The sequence below is a fragment of the Pseudorca crassidens genome, chromosome 3, assembly GCF_039906515.1.
Source record: "Pseudorca crassidens isolate mPseCra1 chromosome 3, mPseCra1.hap1, whole genome shotgun sequence".
Taxonomy (NCBI): Eukaryota; Metazoa; Chordata; class Mammalia; order Artiodactyla; family Delphinidae; genus Pseudorca; species Pseudorca crassidens.
This window is the reverse complement of record NC_090298.1, coordinates 122,982,277-122,990,695: the sequence shown is the minus strand read 5'-3', so window position 1 is coordinate 122,990,695 and position 8,419 is coordinate 122,982,277.

Below are 8,419 nucleotides of genomic sequence, written 5' to 3'. Positions count from 1 at the left end.
CACCAAGGGGGAAAGTGGCAGGGTGGTGGTGGTGGTGTGATGAATTGGAAGATTGGGATTGACATGTATACACTAACATGGATAACTAATAAGAACCTACTGTTTAAAAAAAGAAATAAAATAAAATTTTAAAAAAAAAAGCTCTGAATAATGTCACCCTCTGTTTAAAAATATTCAGCCCTCAGAACAGAGCACACACAGAAGAGGAGAAAGCCATGGAAAACAGACAGAGGGGACAGGAGACCAGAGCCTATGGAGATGCATAGCCAGTGAGAAAATTCCCAGGGCAGGGAAAAACTGATACATTTCGTGAGCCACATTTGCCCTCTTTTTCTACATTTGGGGGTAGCCAAAGCTTACAAAATACCTAGGAGCCATCCTCTCTTTCCCTCCCTCCACCCTCGCCCACAACCAATCCATTGCTACATTCTCTCAGTACACAGGAATTAGCACCGAATTCCAAAGCTTCCACAACAGCTCCTGAGCCCTGTCATTTATTTACATCTTTCCACTGATACTACCCTAGTCCAAGTCACCACCAGCTTGGACTTAACAACCGCAGAACCTCTACCTGCTCTTCCCACTCCCATTCCTCCCTCCACCACCTATTCTGTCCAAGACAGCTAAAGCGACCTCCCCACATGAACCACGAATCAAAATGTGTCATGCATCTGCTGAAAATCATCTAGTTGTACAAGAATACAATCCAGATTCCTTATTATGGCCTCTCAAGCTCTGCCCATCCCTCTGATCATCTCAGACCACACTTTCCTGTCATGTTGTTCTCCTTTCTGCTACTAAAATGACCTCATCTCCGCCCATATCAGACTCGAACTTGCAGCTCCCTTTGCCTGGAACACTCTTTCCTGAGGTCTTCACATAACTGGCCCCCTTCTACCCTTCAGGTGATGGCTTCATTGTCATCTCCTGATAATGCCTTCCCTGACCTCACACTCTGCATCAATCACCTGGTATTATCACCTTCAAAGCATCCGTTACCACCTGAATTGGCTGGTGCGCCTGCTGTGGACTCATTTTTGGTCATTCAGACTGGAATATAGGCTCCTAGAGAGGGGGACCTTTCATCCTGTTTAAAACTGCTGCTGCATAGCACATAGTAGGAGCTCAAGAAGCTACCACATGAATGGATAGATAGATGGTCCCTGTATTGGTGTTTCTTTGATGGAATGAAATAAGAGTCACATTTAGTTGTGAAAAGGAGGCTGGGGAGGGAGAGTAGTGTCTGCAGGACCAGCCATCCAAGAGAAGACATCACAGCACTGAAGACACCTAAGCTTCACCATGGGAACCTTCAGAGACTCTGAAGAACAACTTGGTGGCCCTCCCACAAAGTGTGGTATAAAGTAATAGCAGCTCCATAAGGTTGGGGGACTCAGAATTATGTGATTTAGGTTACCTAATTTAATCCTCACAACCACCCACTGGAATTGGCAGGATCCCTAAACTCACAGGATGAGGAAATACAGGTTTAGAAAGGTTGAGTCATTGCCTGGTGGCAGAGTTCTTACACTCCCACTCTCTCTCTGTCAACAACTCTGTATGCTGGGTTGAGTTATATTTACATTGTGGCATTTTCCATCTTCTCAGACACTCATTTTTGGTATCATCTAGCCCTGCAGAAAATGCTTCCTTGAGTCAACTGAGAGAAAGTTGCATTTTTTAGACAGCCAACTGGAGGTGATGTCAGAATTCAAAGGAAACTTAGGAGCATTGTGTTTACAGATTTAGCAGCTTTTTTTCACTTCTGGATAGGTTGATTCTCTGCTCAGTGGAAGGCAAGACAGGAGAGAAAACATTTCTAAAAGAAAGTCTGAGACTCCTGCATTCCAATGAGACCACAAAGGAGATGGCACTGAATTCCAGAGCTGCCAGTAACTATGCCGGGGTTAGAATTTATAACCTCTAGTTTTCCTGGCTCCTCTTAATGTGATGTTTTCCCTGCAATGATATCTCTGAGTGATGAATAATTGACATAACACTCAACATGTATGAAGATCAATGTGATCCCAAGGTTATCAATCCACCCATATTAATGCAATGCTCCCTTTGCCCACATCCCTGATGGGCCCAGAGATGAATGGGGGGGGGGGTCCTGCAGAGGCTGAGGGTGAAGGTGATAGAACAGCCTCAAATTATAGTGTCCCTGGGATTCTGTGGGCGTGGGGAGAAGAATTTGGACTCAGCCGTACCTTGTTAAGACTCCCTGAGGAGCTACTAGTCAGACTGAGAGGCAGACCCCAGTGATGAATAGTCTTCTCATGCCTTTATTTCTCAGTGTCTTTTCTCTTCTCAGTCATAAGATGACTGGGAAAGAATATAGATGCAGAAACATGAACATACACAGATACATACATAGAGAGATACACACACACAGATACACGCATACACACTGGATACATGTACACAGAAATACATACACACACACACACACACACACACACACACAACCTGAGTTTGGCAAAAGCCTGCTTAGTTTTCAGATGGCCAGCTAGGATGCTCCCTGCTTGGGTTTAAAAAAATAAGTAAATAATTGACTGCAGGGTGAGTTTTGTCTTTGGAATTAAAAAAGATAGGGAGAATCTCCCAAATTTGGGAAACCTGGTATTTTCAATAAACCTTCTGTGAATATGAATAAATTCCTTCAATAAATTCCTTCAAATATTTGTAAGCCTCCTTTTAATTCTCAAGAATCATGCGACCAATTCAAGGACAAACATATGTTGTAATTTTAAGAAGTTTCTCAGCTTGCTTTTGTGGATGGGATCCCATTTAACCTACTTGTTTAACAGTGGTGATAATAAAAGTCTTCCTAGCAGTGAGAAGACCAATATGTATGAATACAAGATGTTGAAGTTACTGTTACAATAATTATTCTGTTCCATAAACTTTATTTAACATTTCTAGCATCCCTATAAAACCCATTTCTCCAAGTTCCCCAAAGTACTCCAACCATATGTTTTAACTACAATTTTGCCACTTGGCAATCCGTGGTCTTGAACTTCTCAACTAGTCTCAAGGTGATTACATAACTTAAAATAATGATGAAGATGATACAGATCCATCTGATACAATTCCAAAATATTAAGAATCTCAAACATCAGGGAAGAATTGACAGATATTATTAACTGAATTCTTATTCATGCCAGACACTACAGTAAGTTCCCTCCATACGAACGAGTTCCTTTCTGAGAGTGTGTTCATAAGTCCAATTTGTTTATAAGTCCAACAAAGTTAGCCTAGGTACCCAACTAATACCATCGGCTATATAATACTGTAATACGTTTATAATACTTTTCACACAAGTAATACATAAAAAGCAAACAAACATAAAAAATAAAACATTTTTAATCTACAGTACAGTACCTTGAAAAGTACAGTAGTACAACAGATGGCATACAGGGGCTGGCATCAAGTGAATAGGCCAGAGGAGTTACTGACTGGAGGAGGGAGAGGAGGTGGGAGATGGTAGAGCTGAAGGATCATCAGCAATAGGAGATGGAGGGCGAGCTGCAGTTTCACTCATGCCTGACGCTGATGGCACAGGTTCTCGTTCCTTGCTGGAACCAGATGCACGTTCACATCTTTGAAAGTTCGCAGCTTGGAGGTTCGTATGTAGGGGCCTTACTGTATACATATAGCTTTTCATTCATTATCTCATGTAATCCTCACACCATGCCATAAAATTCACTGTTAACCCTACTTTACAGATTAAAAAAAGTGAGGCTAAGAAAGATTCAACTGTCCTGTGCTAGGTAAGTGGCAGAACAGAGTTTGGATCTTGCTCCCCGTCCTCAAGATCTGACTTATATAAAGCCCACGCTCTTAACAACTACATTATTGTATGTATACTATTTCTAAGTGGCCAAATTCAAACACATTATTCTGCGGGGAAATGGTGGAAGGAAATCATTTGGAAGCTTACACATGGGCCCCTCAAAAAGTTGCAGTCATCTTTTTTATTTACTACAGTTCCTGAAATCATAAAAATGATAGGTTCCATGCTAATAATCCCAAGAGACCGTCAACCAACAGAACACAAATTACATTTGTTTGTGTACCTATTCCCCAGGCAGATCAGAACTGACTTTTGCTTAAAGGTATTTGCCACCAATGTCTTCAGGTAATCTGTGAACCCCCTAAAGTTAAAGTTAAATTTATCTGTATCTACATGGATTTTTCTGGGATGAAATTTCACAGCTTCGACCAGTTTTTCAAAGGGCTACAGGACCACTACACTAGAGACAGACAGTATATAGATACTGCACCAAGAGAAAAATTCCTATAAATTTCATCTTCCTCGAAATGACAGAGGTGCCCACAAACAAAATACCAACATTTCAAGGAATTAAAAAATAAATTCTGTTAAAGGTACACGATTTTTAACTTTACTAATAACTGTATACCCTTACGCATATAACAACATAACTCTTTCTTCCTGAGTCCTCTCAAGCAGTATCTGAGACAGCCTTCAGAATGCAAAGATTCTTCTGAATTGCTTTTGGCCTTGGGCAGTCTTGTTGGCATTGTAGCAATGCTTAGCTTTCCCTAACTCACATTTGTGATCTTGACCTTTATGACACTACTTCAGGAGTAGGAGAAAAATATTGAAGTAAATCAAAGCATACTGTTAAATGAAAAAACCTGAGTATTGAACAACATGCTTTGTATGCGTCTCTTTGTTTTGTTTGTTTCGCTTTGGGAGTTTTTTGTTTAATTTGGTTTTTTAAAAAGAGGAAGAGGATGAGGTAGCAGCAAGAGAAGATAATCATATTTGCTTATTTTCATATAAATTTCACACAAGAAACAAACACTGGCTGCTTCCAGGGAGAACAGGGTAAGAGGGAGACACTTAACTGTTTACTTTTATAACTCTTGAATTTGCAATCATGTAAAGGTATAATTTTTTAAATACTTTCAAGACAACTCAAAGTATAACAAGACTTCACCTTCATTTCCTGTTTGGTTAAACTCATCATTTCTGTTTTCCTTAACTGAAATATATGCAACTGGAAGTTAAATAGCTTCTTTCTAAAGTCAATCATAGGAAGTTCAAGCACATGAATTGTCATACCAGCCTCTTAGAGCTTAGAAAACTCTATCAACTATTCTAAGACATTTAGAAAACATTACTGCATTTAGTTGCAACTGTGGCAATGTATATTTACAATAATTTTGTTTCTATGTTGCATGACAGTATGATCTTTTTGAAGATACTTTAACCAGCAACGAGATATCCACATTTAATTTTAGATTTACTTTGAAAAGTGCTACCAAAAAAATCTCTCAGGCAAGGTAATAATCAGTGGACAGAGTCCATCTATGAACTCTAAGTTTGAATTTGAACAGTCAAAGACAATCTCTGACCTGTCACTACTTATTCCTCTGCCTGGTAAATTTCTTTTGATATTAACTCAAAAAACATCTTAACTTCAAAAGTGTTAAGAAACAAAATTTTTTTTTTAATGTTAAGATGAAGAGCAGGGAGGATAAGAGCATATCCACTAGCATGGCTAAATTTTAAAAGACAATACTAAGTGTGAACAAGGATACAGAGCACTTGGAACAGTCACATACTTCTGATAGAAATGAAAAAGGGTACAATCACTTTCAAAAACAGTTTGGCACTTTTCTACCATATGACCCATAAATTTCACTCCTATATTCCTAAGAGAAGTGAGTGCATATGTCCACAAAAATGCATCTACATCAATGTCCATAGCATCATTATTTATACTAACATAAGACAGAAATGACCTAAATATTCATTATCAGGAGAATGGATGAACTGTGGTATATCCGTATCATTGAATATTTCTCAGCAGTTAGAATGGACTACTACAAGCAACAACTTGGATGAATGCCAAAAACATTAGGCTGAATGAAAGAAATCAGTCACCAAAAAAAAGAATGAACACCAAATGATTCAATTTACATGAAATTCAAAACTAGCCCATATAACCACCAGTGGTAGAAACTGTAATAGTGATTGCCTCCAGTGGTAAGGAAGGGTTGACTGCAACAGGGAGCAAAGGAAGATTCAGAGGTGGTGGAAAACTTCCGTATCTTAATCTGGGTGATGGCTACACACATGTGTGTGTTTGTCAAAACTCATCAAGTTGCGTGTTTAAAATCTGTGCATTTTACTCTATGTAAACTATTCCTTAATAAAGTATTGTTAGCATTTAAAAATGTGAAAAATCTACCTTACGATTGAGGGGATGTGTTATACAGTTTTGTTTGTGAATACCTAATTCCCAAAAATGAGACTGAAACAGAAATCTCTGCAATCCTAAAAGCAATGAATAGGAACTCAGTAAACGCAAATCCCATCTCAGTACTGAATTTACTGCCTTCACCCTGGTAATTTGCTCTCTTTTCCGTCTTGTGGAGCAGCTGGACTAGATTAGTGGGTTTGTCTTTAGATTTTAATCTTTGAGAATCTGATTCAAGCAATGAAGCAAACTCCAGAAAAATTACTATAAATACACCATCTTGCACAGGATCCCATGGGGATGAAAATGATCTAAAGACCATCCATAGAAGCCAGGGTAGGTAGCCCTGGAGAGATGTTTTCTGAGACTCTTCGTTCAAAGCTCAGAGGTTTTTTATTTTCTAAACCAAACCAAAGGCCTGTAAAATGCAAATTTGTCCACTGAAGTATGGAAATATGTATTGTTTTAATCAAAAAATAAGCCTTTATACTTTACTAATATTTAACCTATGTTGAATCAATAACAGACATAATTTATAAATAAATATATATAAACTAAGATTTCCTGCTCAAAATTTTGTATAAAAAGTGATATATAATCTAAAACATGCAGAGCCCCCTCTCCTATTTTAGACCTTCAAATTTCGTGAAATTTACCCACCTACCCACAAAATGGAGACACACGTTTTGGGGGTTTGGGTTTTTTGCCTTTTTGCCTTAAAAAAAGAAAGGATTGTTCCCTACCTTTACTATAGTATATGAAAGAAAGATAAAAGGTAGGAAGAGGGCTTCCTTGATGGCGCAGTGGTTGGGAGTCCGCCTGCCGAGGTGGGGGACACGGGTTCGTGCCCCGGTCCGGGAGGGTCCCGCATGCCGCAGAGCGGCTGGGGCCGTGAGCCATGGCCGCTGAGCCTGCGCGTCCGGAGCCTGTGCTCCGCAACGGGAGAGGCCACAACAGTGAGAGGCCCGCGTACCTCCAGAAAAAGAAAAGGTAGGAAGAACATAGTCTCAGGATTTTTTTTTAATCCTTTAAAATAATAAATTCAGCTTTATGAATAACTCAAGATAGTATCTTGATTTTTTCAAACTTTACTAGAAAAGGAAAAACGTTGCAAAGCAGTTCTAGTGCATAGTCTTAAATGCTGGTCTCCTTGAAATCTCAACACTATTTTACTTTGCCCCCACCAAGCTTACGTATGAGGAAGAGAAAGAGCTCAGACATTTTTTTAATGTAAAAGACTGATGGCCTGTTGCAGAAAAAGAAGAGGAGAAGGAGGATGGGATACAGTTCCATTCTCAACTGCATTCCTGGCAGCACCCAGCCTCACAGCATTAACATGAGGGCTCTGTATCAATGCCCATGCATTGGGATGACAGAAGAATCTAGAGCTAGGAAAAGGAAGCCCACAGGGAAATAAATACAAAGAATGTATAGCCCTCAGAGGCAAAATAAGTTAAAAAATAGGAAGAGCAATATCAACGACCATCGATTGTCAAACATGTCCTACACTAACTATGCCATATATTGGTGCGATCTTATGTCTTGATAACTAACTAAAACTCCACGTAACAAACAGAGAAACGGATGCTCAGAGAGGTTATTTGTCAGATGTCATACAGGTAGTTAGAGAAAGAGGCTTGAAACCAGGTCGGCCCAATATCAAAGCCCATCCTTTGACTGTTGGAGATCCTCTACCTCAGAAACAGGTCCTGTGAGATAAACCAACTGCCAAGGTCATAAGATAGAGCTCTGGAGTAAAAATTGGGTTCAAGTCCTACTTATTTCTCCCTATGTGACCTTCAGCAATTGCCCTTTCTGAATCCCTAATTTCTTCCCCTTTTAAATGGGGTTAATACTGCCTGTACCCCGAAGTTACCTTGAGGATTAAATGACGAAAATAAATAAATAATTAAAGCTCCTAGTATAGTAATTGACACATCCCAGGAGCTTGACAAGTGCTGGTCTGAGGTTCCCCTGCCTTGGCTGGCCCAGCGTGGTTGTGTTTTCCTGGAAGTCTCCACTCAATCCCAGCCCCTTCACAACTACAGCTCTGCAGAATTCATCCCAAAGGTAAATGCAGCTGCTTCTGTGGGACTGGCAGCAGGCACTAACCACTGCCAAGTCTTATCCTTCACTGGCTCCTGGTAATGAATTGTGCTTTTAACCAGCCTGATGCAGCCAGGCCT